Here is an 18,903-nt window from a genome sequence, read left to right as displayed (position 1 = left end):
TAAATAACGTATATTCCTGCAGAACAAGATCAGAAACAGAATTCAGAATTTCACAGAAGCGGCAAAGTTTGTGGCAGTATGAAAGGTGTCATGTTGCCACCAGAATGCAACCTATTCTGAGCTCTCTGCTGTCTTCTGTTTGTTTTTACCATTTTTTCCTTCCCTGCTCTTTGGCTCATCAGAATTTCTTCCAGCCCTGAAGATCTTTTGAGCTTTTCGGTTTAGGCACTTCTTGCCCTGTCTCCTCCGCCACCATCCTCCACCCCACTCAAACTGTCACTGGTATTTAGCGTCTGGCAGAGCTGAGTTCTAATCCCACACTTGTCACTAGTGCACTATCTGATGCATGAGCTACTTCCACCTGGAGTTACCTTCAGGTTCTAAAGAATGAGCAAAGGCTCCGTTGAAGCCAGGCTTTCTGATCATTGCTTATTTGATATTAGTGGATCTTTTTCATCATGAATGAATAGACAAAAACAAGTGGCGACAAAACCGTTCATTACTGAAGCTCTAGGCACCGGAATCAGCAGTGACTTGCAGTGGGTATTTTTCCATCACTGCCAGCAGTCTAGAACTTCATTTTGGCGAGGCAGTGACCATGGGAAGAATTTAGCGCAGCGGGGAAGGTTCAAGCAATGTGTCTTCCAAGAGGCCTAATTTACCATGAGCTCTGAAAATAAACCATCTAGTACCAGGTATGCCTCTTTTAGGAGGCCTTAAGGGACATTCGGCAGAGGCCATGTGGGTTGTACATGACCTCGGAGAGCTGGAAAGTCTAGATTCATCCTGAAAGTAGACACGTTTGTTTAGTGATTTGCTTGCTGGGTAAAAATGACCTCCGCAGGACTGTTTTTAGCTGTCTGTTATGGAGGTGCAGTCTAGCTGGTTGGATGGCCTGTCATGTTGGATGAGAACTGGGTTTCGTCTTCCCAAATGATAGGTTTTGTCTTTTTGTTCCATGATCTAGGAGTGTTCAGTGGCTCCCTGAGGTCCTCCTCAGACTCCTGGATGGTCATCCCAGAGGCCAGCACACTATGACCTTGGCTTTGCTTTCACATCAAAGGGTCTTACCCCTTCACAGCCGCAGCTGGGTTTCTCTAGACACCTACTAAACTAGAGGCAGTCTGCTCCTGCCCCACACGCTGGTGCCCCAGGGTCCATACAGATGTGCCTGCTTCCGTTTTCTTCCCGTTTGGTTGTAGACACACCCATCCTTCCAAGCTTTAAGGTGCAGCTGGATTTCAGCTCTGGAATATCCCTTTCTAGACCGCGAGCTCACAGCAAACTCCCGTACCTACAAGAATTACCTGGGGTCCTTCCAGCTCTGAAATTCTGAGTTTATTAAGTGTCTTCTGTGTTCATTTTGTGTTATCCATGTTTATTGCTCTGGGCTGTCATCTTTAAATATTATTCACATAGTATGGATCTCATTTTTAGTTCAACCATAGAATTAGATGGCCACCTCCTCTGAGTCCGACTATGTTACACCTGCTGTGTGATCCTAGTCATTCATGCTTCTCAATTTCTGTCCTTTCATATGTAATTATGGCACTTTAAAATTATATTTGTGCACACACATTAACTACTACATGTATTTTTGTTTACATGTATATATTACTTATATTACTATGACAGATTATATTAAATGAAACTTTTATATTTCTTTTTCTGGGCAATTTAAGGGACTCTCAAGGGTAATTTTTGCTACGTGTGTTTTTTTTTTTTCTTTGTGGGGAGGGAGCGGTACCAGAGATTGAACTCAGGGGCACTCAATCACCAAGCCACATCCCCAGCCCTATTTTGTATTTTATTTAGAAACAGGGTCTCACTGACTTGCTGAGGCTGGCTTTGAACTCATGATCCTCCCATCTCAGCCTCCCGAGCCGCTGGGATTACTACCTATGCTTTTTGTATGAAATTCAACTGCATATTATTGAGACCTTAGGGTGTGCTACATGTCTTGCATGCATGATCTCATTTAATCTTTGTGCCCATTCATTTTACAGAAGCAGAGTCTAAGTCTTTCCCATCCTTATTGACCATTTGGTCAGTGGAGTAATAATGTCCCAGGTGAGGGGTGTTAGTGGTCAGCAAGAGAGATAGGCAGCTGGTTATCCCTGAGAAGATGGTCTTGCCCTCTGGCATCTTGAGAGCTTTATCCAGCTTTGTGACCTGGGGCATCTACAGTGGGCTGGAAGGATCCCTTTAGTCTGCTGCTCAGCTTCTTTTAGGAACTTCCCCTGCATGCTTATGCAAGTGTCAGATGCCGCTGGGTGCTGCTTCCTGACCTGGTGTCCACTGTCTGGTTCTAGGTAAGGTTCTGCTTTTATTAGCATTAAGTCACTTGGTGCTTCGATTACTGCCCTCAAAGAGACAGCCTCTGATGAGCCTGTCCAAGGAAGAAGATCACGAGGGATCCTGATACTGATCGGGGGCAAATCTGAGCTCTCAATTTGATTTGACTTGGCAGAGTGAGAAGCTGGAAGAGAGTTGTCTCCTGGCTCAGAACTCCTCCCAAACCCTTTTTATCCACAAAGAATGACAGAGAACCTGCTAGTGGCTGAATTCAGCAGACATTTGCTCTGTGCTAAGTTCCAATCAAGAATACAAGGTTAATAGAAAATGACCCTTGTACTTACGGGCTTATAATTTTCTATATTACACAACAAACTCTACAGTTTCCTTATAGTAAGATAATTTATTGACTTTGCTTCTGTATGGTTTGCTCATTGGCGAAAGTTCTTGACATCCGCTTGTCTCGGCTAGAAAAGAAGTGTGTCTGAAGGAGTGGGACAGAGCAGGTAGCAGAATGCTCAGCAGATAAGAAATGAGAAAGCAGTTCAGACCAGTGCCATTCCCTTTGTGCTGTGTAACCTGGAACATATTATTACATATAATTAATAATTAAAGCTCTCAGAGCTTTCCTATTTCTAGTATAGATAATACTGTTTTTTTTTCATGGGGTGCTGTATTATATTTGATGATGTCTATCAGAGCACTCAGTCAACTGCACGGCATTCTTGCTTTATATGAAGATAAGCATTATGTGGTATTATAACCTCTATTTGGGAGATAACAGGAATCCATTTTTTTTTGTTAGCTGTAGTCTTTTGTAAAAATTTACCAGGTTATAAAATTAATGAGAACTTTTCATCCCCTGACTTTTTGGTTAATGGTCATATTTCCTGTCTTTTAGGAGCTGACAGTGAGTGAAAAACAGAGACTAAATTTCATCGAGTGGATAGAGCCCCTAGCCCAGTTTCTGAATGTCAATCGCTTCCATGAATTTTTTTTTTTTTTCTAAAGCAAATACTTGTGACCTCTGGTTTGTGATGAGGTTTGTAGCCTGCAGAACTGATGGGACATCATGACAATTCAGTGCTCCACAAGAATTATGGGATGTACTATTTGAAATTTGGATGAATCTTGGTACATCTGAATTGACCTTCTCTTTTCTGAAATCAAGCTCTGGATGCAGTCTGCTATGAAATGGCAGTCACTTATTTTGGACTATGGGCTCCAAATCCCTGCTAGGGTAGTGTGAAGAGTCCTGAGTGGTTTGCACTACTTCCAGGGAATTAAATTTGTTGCATAGTTTTTTTTTTCTGCTTAGCAATGGCTCCAACAGTCTGTTGTTCAGGATGGAGCGAGTACAAGCATGAAGACATCAAGATTCCACCTAAGAGAATATTAATCCCAAATGGCAAATAATAGCAGTATTTAGTTGAATGAACTTTGGATCCCAAGTTGGGTTTAATTCCTGGCTCTGCCACAGATGAGCTGTGGGATAGTCAGTAAATTATGTCAACTTTCTTAGTTTATTGTCTTCATTTGTAAAATAGGGATTAGAAGGCTACCCACCGCTCAGAGTTGCTATGGGGAAGAAATGAAGTCACGCGTGTAGAACGCTTGGCAGATGTTAAGACGCTCAAAATGCCGACAGCTGTCAGCCTCATGGTCACCTCCACCACTCTGCTTTCATCGTTATCATGGCCTGGTTCACCAACCACACCAACATTTGTTCCCGAGGCTCCACAAGGTCCACCTCGATTCTTCCATTTTATTCTAGCCTGCCATCTCACATGTCAAATAACGGCTCATTTTCTTCAGAAAAGTTCTTTTTATGTCTTCTAAAAACTCATCTGGCCCAGTCACCTACCTGAAGCTAGCAGTTGAACTTACAAATTAATTGTGCCTTTTGATCCTCATGGAAAAATGGGCATAAAACTACCTTAAAATTTCAACAGCTGGGAAATACATTATGGGCCCCCAAATAGTTGTAATATAGCAGTAACTTTTCTGGGGCTTGTTTTGTTCCTCCCTTTCCCTCATCCAAATGGTGTCTAGAATCACAGAGCAGGTATCATTTTGACTCAGAAGATTCAGGTTTCTGGACCACTCTGTGGCGATTGCAAATTGCTTGCGACCTTTCCTCTCTCCCTCTCATTTCCCATCCATGTGTTCACTTATTCATATTCAATTAACAGTTACTTGGTCCCTATTACCTAAGAGGCTAGGGATCTAGAGGAGAGGCATGATGCCTATCTTGAATGAGTCATTCAATCCAATGAGGGATGTTGAAAAGCAAACAGACAACAGCCAATTCAGCCTGATGAAGCCCACAATGAAGGGACTGGGAAAGTGGAAGAGGGGTGGCCGTCCTGTTGGTGGATCGGGAACGAAGGACAGCAGAGTTGATGTTGTAGCTGGCTGGGGCCAGTAAAAGGAGGAGGTCACTGGAGGACAGGTTTTAGGAAACAGCATGAGGCTAGGGGGTAATTCCTCCTTTTGGCTCTCCCAGTGTGCGGGTAGTCAAGATGGCTGAGATTGGCTGCTTTCAGCTGTTTCACCCATTTTGGTTTTACTTCTTCTTTTCCTGAGAACTTGACCATAGATTTCACACATGAGGCAATAAGAGAGCAGCCATCAGCTAACCTTGGAATCTTTATTCTGAAAGGCTTTTTAGTTGAATGTGTGTATTCCCATGGAGAGATGCCAAGAGGTTGTGGTTAACTCATTTAGGGCCCCTGACAACGCGATTCTGTGTCCCTTGTTACCTTATGTGGATCTCTTTCTCTCTCTCTCTATCAATCTCTATCTCCCCCTCTCTCTTTCCTTCTGCCTCTGTAATACACAAGAGCTACACTTGAAATCGCAAATCAGATAGGCAAAATGAGCTGGCTAGGATCACATAACAAGTGTAGTATCAAGGGCAGGAATTTCAGATGGATTCTGACCCTATGAGCAACATCCCTGTATGCATAAAGCTTCCAGAACTTTGCTTCTCCTCCTCTCTCTATCCAGCAAGCCTTTTATACATTCTACCAGGCTCATTTCGAAGATCTGCTCCTGTACAGGTTTCTTACAATTCCCGTTCCCTCCACCCCTACTTTACCACCCAAACCTAGGGAGGATGGACCTGCCTGTCTGTGGCATTTGCCGAAGCCTTGGATTTAAAGATTGTCTCTGTCAATCCTCATGAACCTCGGTTTCCTCCACCAGTTATAAGTCACATAAAGACTGAAGGTCTTTCTTAGTCATCTCTGTATCCTGAGCATGCAGGAGGTCCTTTATGAATCTTGTTAAATGATTCCACAAACAAATCCCAGAGACACCATATCTTATTTGAGTTAAGGTGCTGTTCGGTTTAAAGCCATCTACAAAGTGTTTTTTTTTTTTTTTCTTGAAACCCCAGAGAAGGTCATATCCTTTCCAAATACTCTTTTATCCTGACATATTCTTGGAGCTGGAGAGGTGTGTGGGCCTGGCTATGGGGCAATGTGCAAACAGAAAGCTCCGGTGATGGATGGCCATAAGGCTGCCATCCAGTACGTGGCTTGATAAACCAATATTTTTTCAGAAGCAAATACAAACTGTGGTTATCCAAGCAGATAAATCCTGGGAATCCTCACTCTGTCTTAAGCAGGATTTTCTTGGTGCATTCTTTTGTCTGCTTGCAAATATCACCCTGCTCTGTGCTACCTTCAATTGCAGCTTTCAAAGCTGGGGGTCTGAGGCTGAGCCCACGTGGCTTGCGCACCAATGAGTGATTTCAGAGCCTGAGGATGGTCTTTCCCTAGCTGAGCATAGTATAAATGCGATCTAGACTTTGTGCAAGATATTTTGCTCCTCTAAGACTCACTTTTCACATCTGCAAGTGCTCAGTTTTTCCAGAAGTATTTTGGAAAGGATTAAATGTGGTAACAAAAAAAGGTCAGTAAGTAGAACCTGGCGTGTAACAGGTGCTTTGTGGAGGTGAGTGCCTTTCCCTACAGGGGCATGGGGAGGCTGAGGCAGATGAGAAATGGTGAGGTAGTCTTCACTGAGGGTGCCCAGAGCTGCTAAAGCAAGAAACATTTTGCATTCAAGGCCACTTTTTTTTGCACTTTTTTTCTTCTTCTTCTTCTTCTTCCTTTTTTGGATGACAGCAAGGGTCAGTGTTTCCCCTCTCTGGGCTGTCACATTTCCCTTCTGCTCTCACTCAACTGCCCGAAACCACTGATTATTCTTTTTCTGAATGGTACAAGGGGGCCCCCTCCCTACCATAGTGGCTGCATGTACCCCACCTTGCACCCTCACTTCCTCCCTCCCCCCGCTGTCACTATTCAGTGACCATTTCCCAAATACCGGGAACTCAAGGCTTGTACCACGAACACCAGCTTTTCTGTAGCTTTTGACCCAGGTCTTCAACCCCACATAGCACATCCTGTCAGAAGAAAATAGGTACTGAAAGTGGTAATGCTCACATCACATGGAGCACCCCTCCCTGTCACATCCCCCACCCTACCACATGCCCCTAAAGGTGATGGAGTGCCCTGCAGCAAGGTCTTTTCTACTTGTTCACATTTTATGGAAAAGATCTTCCGTTTCTTTGAATTGCTAACCCTTCGCACATAGAACAAAATGAACATGGTCAAAGAAGTATCTGGTGAGATCTCCCTCCCACTCCTGTCTCCCACTGATAAATTTTCCTAAGAGCCCAATTACTAATTTCTTGTGCATCTCTGCATTACTCAAGGCATACATGACATGACATTTTTCACACAGCTCGCATAAGGCTGCACCTTGTTTAGTCCCACATCCCACAGCTCATTTTCCAATCACTGGATAAGGCTTCCCTCCCTTTGAACCTAGGGATGATCCTTAGATGCATAAACAGAGCTTATGCAACAAGTCATCTGCTGACAGGTGTTTAGATTGTTTGCAAAAATGCAATGACTTGCTTTGTGTATGCTTCATTTCCCTTGAATTAGTTCTAAATCCATTCAGAAAATCCCAAGGTTGGAGGTTTTGTGAGCTGGCTCAGGAAAACAAGCACCTGGAATTTCTGGAATGTTTCTGCCAGCTTTTGTTATCTTTCTGGGGAACTCTCTTCCCTTTGAAGATTGGGCTCATAGGTCACTTCCTGCCTCAAGGCTTTGCAGACTGGTTCCAGCCAGGGAAAGTTACTTCTGTGTCTTTTGGGTTTCAAAGTGCAGCTGCTCAAGAACCACCACCCCTTCCAGGGCTCAGGAAACCCCAGATTGCTGGGATGCCATCCCAGAACCCAGAGGCTCTCTTTCTGGAGGGCCACAGTGAGTCTGAGAGTGCTATCCTAACAAGTGATGCTCCCACTAACCACTGGTCAGGATGGCCCTTGGAGAAGCACACCCAGTGTGTCTCCCCTGGCAACAGCCTCCCTCCCGTACCCAGCCCTGGCCCCGAGGTGCATTAGTGTCTCCTAGAATGGTGACACACCTTTTCTCTTTAGCCTGAGACCTCCTTGAGGGTAAGGAGTGGCTGCCACACTTGATCTTCAGAACTTGGCAGAACCGGCTAGAACATAGTAGGTGGTCAACAGGTGTCTGTAAAATGGATAGGTGATTTGAAATAATGACCCCCATTTTCACTTGTGGCAAAGCTAAGTAAATCCCTTAACACAGGGCCTTTAGGTCCTCTCCTATCTCTCTTCTCCATCTCCTCGGCAGCCAGCCTGGTCTCAGTTGGTCTCTTGCTCTGTAACTGGTGGAGCCAGTTTTACTCTGGTCCTTCTTTTGATGTTTTATCCCTAAGGCAGATATGCTGAGGTTTCAATAACACAACTTGGGAATGGTAAAAGTAAGGATTGGCAACATTTCTGTCAATGGGTCTTGTTAACTGAACTCTCCTGTGTTCCCTATCAGTGCATACTGAATTTCCTACTTCTTTTTCTCTCCTGGCTTTTCTCCTTCTTTCTCCTTCTCTTCCCATGCTATTTGGTTGGTTAACTGCTGTGGCCTTGGAAGAGCAGCCCAGTTGGTAGGACTAAAGAGCCTCTACTTCACAGGTCACACTTTCCCTGAAGCTTATGTTTTCTAATGGATAGCTCCCAGATCTTCATAAAAAATATTTGAGCATGTCCCAGTAAAAGAAAGCAGTCAAGTCAAAGAGGACTTGATTGGTCATGTTTAAGAGCTGGGGCTTTTCAGGCAACCGGAGACATGGAATGCAGTGTGGGGAACTCTGGTGACATGCACTTTAGAGTCACTTCTCTGGCTGCATGATGGAGCCTGGGTTTAAAAGGGTCAAAACTGGAAGTAAGAATAGCAGGAGGTTCTCCCAGTAGTTAGGAGAGTGAGGATGAGGGTCTCAGCTCAGAAGCTGTGGAAACAGGGTCTAGAGGCAAAACTGACAGGCTTTGGGCCTTGTGTGGGGGTGTCTGCAGTGGGGGTAATGCCAGTGAGAATCTGGGAGGATGAACAGGGACTCCCTAGTGCCTGGCTGGAATAACTGGATAGTTGGTGATGTTGCACACGAAGTCTTACAATTCAGAGGAGGCAGGTTGTGAGAGAAGCTGGAAGATGAGTTCACTTTTGATGGGATGAAGTTTTTGGGATGCTTATGAGAGAAATCTTGCATGGGGGTTGGATATTCCAGTCCGAGGCTCTGAAAAGACATCTGAGGAAGACAGATACATAATTGAGTTATTGGTATGATCAAATGGAATCAGGGAGAGAATGGACAAAGAGAAATCCAGAGGATTTGGAGATCACCAATATTTGGGGACAAGGGAGAGGATGTGGATTTCAGGAGGAGGTGGAGAAAAAAGAGGGACCACAGAGTGAAGGCAAGAGAAGAGTTAAAAGTTGTACATGATAAGATGATGAGGGTGCTGATGGTGACCAATGACACAGAAGATGGGTAGAGAGGCCATGCCAAGGAGGGGTGGGGTCATTTCCGTGAGCAAATTCAGATGCAAAAGGACAGAGAATGAAAAGTTTTCCATGCTGGGTTCACTGAACAAGGCTCCATTTTTGTTTGCTTTGAAATTTGAAGGGATTACATAAGAACTTGAATAATATTCTCACTTTTACCACTGACACATCTCAAAAACATTTTTTAAATGCAGCAAACCCAAAGCTTAAAAATAAAATAAAACAAAACAAAAATTCACTTCAAGGCTATTCTTTGATTTTTGTGTCGTTTTTTTTCCTGTGTGACAATCACTGTGGAGGCAGGAAGAGTAGTCATTTTAAACTCTGTCTTAAGCATCTGCTAAGTTGTGTGGCAATCAGATTCATTACACTGGTGGAGACAGGGAGGACATGGACGGCCTCTCCCCTCCTTCTGTTCTAAACCTGGGGTCATTGGGTAAGTGTCTTTGTCTCTGAGGAAGCTCCTGAGCACAAGGAGCCCTTGGACGAGGACATCTCTAACATGGCCCGTTAGGCCTTAGCAGCTGGAGTGCACCCCACTTGGTGCAGAGGAATATCACAAGAACGACAACGTGATGAGAACTTGGAAAATCCTCTCTATCCATACCACTGTTTTTAAAACAGCAACCTGCTGTTTTGTGCCAGGTACCAAATGCCAGCATATCATAAGTTGCATGGATGATTAGATTTCTAAAAGTTTGCTGGCATCTCCCTTTTCCAACTGATTTGTCCAAGGTCAAAATTAAATTGCTTTCAGAACAGGCTCCAGTTAAAGCCACAAATGTTTAAAATATATGAATCCACCGCTGGATCTTGTTCTTTTTTTTTTTTTTTTTAAAGAGAGAGTGAGAGAGGAGAGAGAGAGAGAGAGAGAGAGAGAGAGAGAGAGAGAGAGAGAGAATTTTTAATATTTATTTTTTAGTTCTCGGCGGACACAACATCTTTGTTGGTATGTGGTGCTGAGGATCGAACCCGGGCCGCACGCATGCCAGGCAAGCGCGCTACTGCTTGAGCCACATCCCCAGCCCTGGATCTTGTTCTTAACTGTTCATTCAGGACCACTGTTGAGCAGTAGTTCTCAGTCTATAACCGAATTATCAAGAGGGCTTGGTAAAACCCAGAGTGCTGGGGCCCTTACTAGTTTCTGATTCAGCAATCCTAGAATGGAGCCTGAAAAACCTGCATTTATTCATGTCCCCAAGTGACGTCAATAGTGCTGGTCTAGGGACAACACTTGAAGACCCACTGGTGTGGAGGAAGACCCCTGGCCTTCAGATCTTGGGTGACTTAATGTGTCAGAGCTTCAGTTTTCTCATTTATTAAATGGTGACATACAGACCCAACGGACTCAATGTTTAGTGATTTCAAAAGAAAAATAAGAAGACTGAAAATAGAAAACCAATTTTATTTCTCTTGCTTCTTCTCTTTCTCCTTCTTTCTAAGCTGTGTGCAGGGAGGCAGAAAGAATGGTCATCTTAAGCATGATTACAAGCATCTTTTGAGCCTGACAGTCATGATTCCTCAGGTATCTGTAGTAGACAGATCCGAATGGGCCTTTTCCTCCAGCCTCTGCCTACAGGTGGCTGACCTAGGGCAAGTGACGTCACCTCCTGGAACCTCCTTTGGCTTGCAGATTATTGGCCAGAAGTGGATCAGGTAACCATGCCTGGAACCCACTCATTTAAGGTTTCTGTCGCCTTCTATAAGACTCCGAGGATGTTGAGGACTGAGAATTGCCTTTTATCAATTTTTATTGGTGTGGGGGTTGGAATATTGTAGTGGAAATGAAACAGGTCCAACTTCAGATCTTGGACCTGCTCTGCCACTTAATAGTGAACTTGAGCAAGGGGCCCGATATCTCATCTCTAATATGGAAATAAGAACAAAACACCTCCCAGGTTGGTTGTGGGGAGCAAATGAAACCAGGACTGTGGATGCTTGACAGGGTCTTGAACACAGTTATAGAATTGGAACACAGTAGTTACTGTGAACATGGAAATGCCTGAAATAATGCACTTACGTACTGAGGCCTGGAGCCCATGTGGGCAGGTCATCTATTAAAGAAAAAAACAAACAAACAAACAAGAAGGACAAGAACCAAACAGCCCATGTCACCCTAAACAAAACCTCTGAATCTTCCGTTGCTGGTAGTGACGACCGGTGACATACTGCCTTGGGAAAGCAGAGGGGAAGCAGCTGGCTCTCACGGTGGGGACAGCACTAGCCCAAGTCTCCCTGGCTGCAGCAGTGCATAGGGCAGGCCCTGTGCCAGATCCCAGAGGCAGAAGGAAAGTCGGAGGAGCAGGGAGGGCAGGGCACCAGGAGAGCGAGGGAGCCTTTGCAATTATCTCCCTGAGACTGTTTGGAATGTAATGTTCCTCTCCACCCCCTTCCTTTTCATGCTGTAATTTTCTTCACAGAAAGAACACAATGGAGAACATATTCCAGACTGCGAGCTTGCTGCTAACTCTGACAACCCAGACACAGAACAGATAAGGGGAAAAACAGAGGCTTTTTTTTTTTTTTATTTGCAGAGATTTCAGAGATTCAAGCTAAGAAATCCTGTTATGTTGGAACAGTGCATTACCTGCCCACTTAATGGTTTTGATACAATCTGTTCTTGATGCTCTGCAAGTTTCGGTGGCTATTTTCCTTGCCTGGGGAGTTGGGGAGCGGCTACCTCACCAAGGCCCTGGTCCCCCAGATTGCATCCACTTGAGAGTCAGAAGTCAGCGGGGTCACAAGGCTTGCTCCCCCTGGATTCCCACCTAAGTGTCTAATGATCCACAATTCTTCTCACCTGTCTCTAGGAGGTGGGGGAAGACTCGTGATTCATGGCTCAGTCTCACGGTGCAAAGCAGGACGGAACTGGAAGAGAGGTATCAGTAGGCAGGCTGCCCTCTGACTTCTCTGCCGTCACCTACCACATTTGTGTCGCCATCTCTTCCCCAATCTGTCCTCTGCATTCTCTCTCTTGCTACTCTGCACCTAGCCTGAGTATATCTCCAAGCTCAAACTCACAGGAACAGGTTGCGTTTTAATACAGATCCAGAGAGGTGACATATTTCCTTCAAAAGATATAGGTAGAGTCAGAATGTCTGTTTTCTTTATCTCTTTTTTGGTACTCTATCTGATGGAGTGCCTTTCTCAAGATATTATTTGGCACCAGGAAATAAATTAGTGCTGTCCTGTTGTTTCCAGATGACTCTACCCACCCCGAGCATGGAGCAAAACCCAGTCATCGTAGCTGAGGCCAGGCCAGCCCAGCCATCCCCAGCACACCAACTATTTGTAAGTGGTGTACCAAAAGTGTGTCTGTCAAGATCTGCTGAGCCCAGCACACATCAGCATGGCCCATCCAATCCCCTGACTTAAGAGCAATATGCAATGTTGTTCTGTTAAAGCTGCTACCCTGTGTTGATCGTAGACTATGTGTCATAAATTGCTAGGTGCAGAAACACAATGATGAATAAAATACTATTCCTGCTCATGAATGCATCACAAAAGTTCAAGATGAGATTAATATGGGTAAGACCTTCAATGTCTATTTTACAGGTGGGAAAAAGTGCTATGCTTAGCTTAAATGGTACTTGTGGCACTGTGGCTGGGTAAAGAGAAGAATCTCAGAACATGGCCATCCTTAACTAAAGTATTGACTCAGGCGAACAGTGTCCTTCAATGGAAAAATGGAAAGATCCCTTCTTTTCCTGAGCTCAATTTCCCCCTTCCAAATAGTTAAGTCAAGAACAACATTTTAGCACTTCTTTGGGAACGTAGAGGATATAGGAAATTTCTTTCCCTAGATTAGTTTATAGTTTATTTGAGGAGCTAGGACACAAATACCCCAAATTTTAATAGCAATGCAAGAGTAGTGGCCACATTCATTAGTTAAAATGCAATTACAGTTTCAAATGCTTCCCTCATTAGGTAATAATCATGTCCACTAGACTTGAGCTCATTATGCTGAGAGCCCCTGTCTTACCCACAATTACATCCCAGCACTAGCAGGGGACCTGGCGGATATTATGGGCTCACTACTTAATTAATTAAATGAATAAATAAATGAGTGATCTGAACAATTAGGTATGTAATTTGATATGCTTTGACTCTAAGAAGACCATTTTAAAGGACATGTCTTTTTCTGTTTGTTTGTTTTTAAACTTTGACAAATGGGATCAGCACATTTTATGTCTATAAAGGGGAGAAGAACTTGTCATGTTCTAGGCACCATGCTAGGATTTACGAAATGTTCTTAATGACATTTAATTCTCCTAGTGACCACAGGAGGCAGATGTTATTAGTAACACTGACAGTTGTGAATGCTGGGGTTCAGAAAGGCTTTGTAATCTGCCAAAAATTACACAGTGAGGATGTGGAATAGACATTTTTTAAAATAACTTTACCCCCCATCCCCACCCCTGGTGGCACTGTACCTTGAATACCTCCTACGTCAACCTCCGGCTGTGTGCAAATCTTTTGAACTTGGTGAGGATTTGAAAAGATTGCCGGCGAGGGCCGTGAGGAGAGAAGCCAAAGTCCAGAGAAGGCTGGAGCCCTTTCCAGCCAGAGGAGTTAGAGTCACCGAGTTTACAGAGTCCCAGTGGGATAGATTAGCATGCGGGGGACGTAATGACAGGGTCCGCGAACATTCCCAGATTGAAGAGTTTATGCATGTCTTCCTGCTTTCACCAGCTGTACTTGCCTCTGATTTAATTATATGCTCAGGGTACAGATGCCTCTGGAATTGCAGGCCATGTCTTGCTTCTCAGGAAGGGTTATTGGTTAGATGACACTCAGTTCATGGAATGCAAAAAGACAACACAAAGGAAGAAAAAGAAGGAAAGAATGTTGGCTTGTCCCTTAGCAGTGGAGATAGGTTTGAACCATTAAGAGCCAAAGACGCACGCATGCATTCATTCAAAAATATTAATTGATTCCTCTGGCAGGCACTTATCATCTGTGTTCATCCGAACAGAAAAATGGCCAATCAGAGTGCACCATTTTCCAGGACCCACCCCTTAGCTCGGGGATGGGCATAAAACCCCAGGTTTCATGGCAAAGGTCCAAAATAGGGAATTAACATGACCATTCAGAGAGAGTCTCCTAAAAGAGTCTCCTCTCCTTTTGAGCCAAAAGGATTTGCGGGTTGGAGTTGCCAGGGCCATTTTACCTCTACTGCTGAAGCCAGTTTATCTGAGAAAGACAAGAGCTCAGGGGAACATGGAGCTGAGGCAGAGAGAGGAAGACATGGACACCTGGGTCCCTTCCTCTTGGCATCCCAGACATCTGACGCTCCACTGAGGAGACACCCTCACACACTCTGCGCTGGAGTTGGGAGCTGGAAACAGAAGAAAGAGGTATTTCCTTCCCTGTCCCTGGACACAGTACTGTCTTCAGTTCATAATGGATATCCTGGGGTGAGCAGAGGGATCGGAGTCAGACCTGTGGGACTGAATCCTCTTCCTGTTATTTGTTCCTGTGGCTTCCTGCAGAGCTCTAGTGATCTGGGCCCACGTGTTGAGGTGACAGTAAGCTCCAAGTCTAGTGAGGCAATATGAACCCCCTAACTGACTGCAGATGATTTTGGAAAACTCATTGCCCCGTCTGAACCTCGGTTTCCTTATCTGTAAGTGGGAGAATGTGCGGATCAAATGAGCCCACAGACATGAGTGCGCTCTGTCAATGTGAAGGTACGCGCTCATGAGCTCTGTAAGGCCAGGGCCTGTCTGGTCACCACGGCACCATCTCAGTATTTATGAACTTAAGTAAGTACCCAGTGACCACATGGTCAGTGCTAACTGTGCTTGTTAATGCTCAAAATTTCTTCTTTTCCCTCTTTACAATTTAATTTAAAATGTTTTTATATGTAGGGTCTAGGTTTCTTTGCCATGAAAAACTGTAAGTTAAGAGGGTCCCTGTGGAAATTTTAGTTCTGCCCGCACAGTTAACTTTTACCTCTTGATAAACTACCACAATAATATTCATGTTGAAAAAATAATAATCGTTCTTTCTTGAGTCCATGGGCCACTTGGTAGGTTCTGCTGATCCTGACTGGGTCTGGCTGGTCTGCTTTGCTCTTGTCCGTCAGACACCAGCTGATAGACCAGCCAGGGATAGACTGAGGGAGGATGGCCTCAGGGGGCTTGCTTCTATTCTCCCACAGGCTAGCCTGAGCTTGTGTACATGGCTGTATGTGTTTCCAAGTGCTGCTGAGTGGCTCGGGGTCTTCTGAGGCCTAGGCTTAGAACTGGTCTTCTTTATCCATAGTCTATTTCCTAAAGCAAGGTCAATGCAGATTCAAGGGGCGGGGATTTGGACTTGATGTTTTAATTCAAAGTTATATTACCACTGCTAGGATGAGAATAGGCACACAATGCTATTAATCTGTCAAATAACTTTGAGCTACGGTGGGAAAGTGATTTATGCTATAAATTCAAAAAAAGAAAATGTGAGCCGGTGTAGTGACCCATACCCAGAATCTTAGCTACTCCAGAGCCCGAAGTAGGAGGATTGTAAGTTAAAGGCCAATTTCAGCAACTTAAGGAAACCCTGTCTCAAAGAAAATAAGAAGGGCTAGGGATATGGCTCAGGGAAGGAGCACTCACCTAGCATGTGCCAAGCCCTGGGTTCAATCCCCAGCATTGTCAAAAAAAAAAAAAGGAAGAATGTGAACTCTCTTCTCTCTTATCTCCCTATGTGACCCCTGTTCTTTTTGGCTCTGACACTGCCCCAGGGAACAGTTTCATAATCTCTGCTGCCTAGCAGGTAGGGCAGCTTGAAGCTCATCTTTTTTTTTTTTACCAGGAAACCAATTTCAAGACATTTATTTAGCAAGTACTATTTCCTCCAGTGCTATGTCAAAGTCAGATGAAACAAAAGACGTAAGAATAGAGACCCTCTCTCCTGGGGCCAACCTAGCAGGACACACAGATGCGCTCACTGCTTTCTGGAAGGCAGCAGACACTTCTTGGCCTTCTGCAAGTCACTCCCCGCATCATCATTAAGGTTACTTTCCAACACTTTTCATGTCGCTTACGAAACAAGGAGCACGTTTCTTATCCTAGCATCCAATGATTTCATGAATCGCTCCTAATCTCTTTCCAGGCTGTTCTTTGTGGGACAGAACTCAGTACCTCTATGGCATCAGAATGCTCAGCGTTTCCATAGTTCCCTGACTGTAGGTGTCTGTAAGCTGCTTTTTCTCTACTCGACTGTTCTCACCCCAGATCTCTGACTGTTGAAATCCCCCTTATGCTGCAAGATCCTGCTCAGGGTCAACCTCATCCACAGAGTCTTCCCTTCCTAGCCTTCTCAGAACGAATCTCTCCTCTTTCTGTTTCCCCAGTCTTTTCCTTTAAAGTGCTCAGAGTTTGGGTCCTCTGCTAGATAACAGTCCCCCTGAGGGCAGGCCTCAGTCTTTCCAACCTGTGTTCCCACCAAGTGACTTGGGATTCCTGCCTTGTGGCAGGTGCTGACTCAATGCTGGCAACCTGTCTCCGATCTTCTTCTCCTTCCCTCTACTGCTCTGCACCCCTGCCCTGTCCTTGGATTTGGTTGGGGTCACAACCACTTTCCTGTACCCTAGCCAGTGGAGCAAGCTGCCTCTGAGTTGGGGTGTGTCCTCTGCTGCCGACTTGGCAGTGGCTAGAGGCCTGAAAAGAGGGTCGGTCACCCATTGCAATCCCTCTTCCCTTCACTCTTCTCAGACTTGAACTCGCATGCCTGGCTGGCTTTATTTTCAGGTGTTTGACCATTTCAAAGAGGATTGCCCCCGCCTTTGTCTTATTATTAGAGTTATGAGTAGCTCTTGGAAGCCCCGTGTCCCGGTTACAAAACAGACTGCTCAAACGAGGATGCTCCTTGATTCCAGAATTGAAACCCCTCATTTGGGATGAGTAGCTTGAAACTTCCTTGTAAGAATCATCCCGAGGTATTTGGAACCATGAAAATTCCTGGGTGTTATCTCTAGAGATATTTCTGAATTCCTAGGTCTGGGTGGGGTCTAAGACCTTGTAATTTTCACAGACTCCCCAGGGAGCTGGGCTGCTGGCATATCTTTCTTTGAGAAAACACGAATGCTGACTTATAAGCACTGGGTAATGAAGACACGAGTTGTCTGCCACGAAGTGATGCCAGAGCGTCCAAGAAGGTCTCCAACCCCTCTCCTTATGCCATGCTACTCCTTTGCTCAAGAGTGTGCAATAGCCCCAGCTTGGCTCTTTCAGATCACATCCAAACCCTCCCTCATGACATTTCACGCCCCGCCCCCCTCACCACATTCCCCCAAACTTGCTCAGCGCAGATGTGCTGCTGAAACCAGGTGTTAAGGTACGAACAGAACCCTCCTGCTGTTTGCACTGCTGGCCTTGGGCTGCTCTTTGATGCCTCCCTCTCTGCCGGTGACATTCTCTTGCATCACCACTGCTATGTATTTCATCTCTTCTTCAGGAACAATCACCAACATTTTCCTGACTGCCTTTCTCCGGCTCCATGCCTTGCTTTATTTATTATCAGATCAATCCTAGAACAAAGGCATCCTCACCGTCCCCAGTGCTGCCCAAGTCCTGCTGAGACTGGCCCGCCATTGCACAGCTGCTAAATGAACTCCCAGGCCAGAGCGAGGGGTCTCAGTACCACAGTCACTTCCATGATGCTGAGCGCATATGCCAAGCCTGCTTAAATCCCGCTCTTCCTTCAATGCTCCGGGCGAGCACTGTCTAAGTCAGAAAGACCACTTTCCTCCTCTGGAAGTGGGGTGGGTGGACTAAGCTCCAGGCTCACTGTGGGGATCGGTGGCAGCAAGGTGTCCAGTGTCCTGTGCACCGGGGTCTGGCACAATCCCGGTGACCTAGAGGTACCCCTGTCCTGACACCATTCACCTGGAAACCTACACAAACTCTCTTCCACTAAGAGAGTTGAAGCTTGCGTGGCTTTTGAGGAAGGATGAGATTTAATTGTCAGAATAAACCTCTGGCATCAAAGCACAGTTTACCCTTCTCCTGGGGGTCAGCGGCATCAGTCAAGGATAAAGATATTAGGAGCCCTCCTTCCGGCTGGAACATTTTTTATCTCCTCTTCAAAGAGTAATCTCAGGGCAGCCACCGCCATGGAAACAGAATGTGGCAGGTGTAGCGGTGCTCTGGATTAGGGGCCTATTTTCCCCAGCGGGAAGGAGAAAGGCTTTGGCCAGGAGGATGAATGGATGGGGCGTTTTTGTTACGGTCTGCAAGAGCGATTCTCCCAGGGCTCCATCAATCAGCCTCCCTATTGAAGGCCCTTTGCTATCACTTTCCAGTGACTTGCAGCCCTTTTGTGTCACCAGCGAGGGACTTCTCATCTGCCTGGGTGACCCAAAATTGCAATGCGGTCTCCTGTGGGTCCACACTTCAGAGTAGATTTACTTGTTTCTTTGTTCCTTTGTGGGGGCTGGGGGTGGAGGCCGCCTGGAGCTTTCCTGAAGGTGGGCTCCTTTGCCTGCGTCTTCGGTCTCGTCTGTTCATTGGAAGAGGCTGCCTGGCCTGTCTCTCGTGAGGAAAGGAGAACTTGGGACACTGAGAGATGACTCTGCTGCAGCGTGTCACGTGGCTGTCTGGGTGGTAGAGCCAGGCCAGCGTGGATTCAGGTCCTGGCTGCATTCTTGCCACGATTCTGGCCAACCACCCACTATGTCAGTGTCCCCAGACTGTAAAGTGAAGGTGATCGTGCCTACCTCAGAAGGCCAGGACAAGGA

General features: G+C 45.5%; 1 long non-coding RNA gene across 3 annotated transcripts in view; it reads left to right on the top strand.

The window, feature by feature from the left end:
- LOC106144726 (uncharacterized) overlaps positions 1-18,903 on the top strand; it is a 498,034-nt gene that overhangs the window by 400,679 nt on the left and 78,452 nt on the right. For 2 of the 3 annotated variants that reach the window (XR_013423794.1, XR_013423800.1), the window contains exon 8: positions 3,197-3,816. The exons of the other annotated variant lie outside the window; for it this stretch is intronic. This is a non-coding gene — a long non-coding RNA (uncharacterized LOC106144726). Of the gene's footprint in view, positions 1-3,196; positions 3,817-18,903 lie in introns of those variants that run through there. 3 annotated transcript variants of the gene reach the window in all.

This window comes from Ictidomys tridecemlineatus, chromosome 7 (genome assembly GCF_052094955.1).
Source record: "Ictidomys tridecemlineatus isolate mIctTri1 chromosome 7, mIctTri1.hap1, whole genome shotgun sequence".
Lineage (NCBI taxonomy): Eukaryota > Metazoa > Chordata > Mammalia > Rodentia > Sciuridae > Ictidomys > Ictidomys tridecemlineatus.
This window is presented reverse-complemented; position numbering and strand designations above follow the sequence as displayed.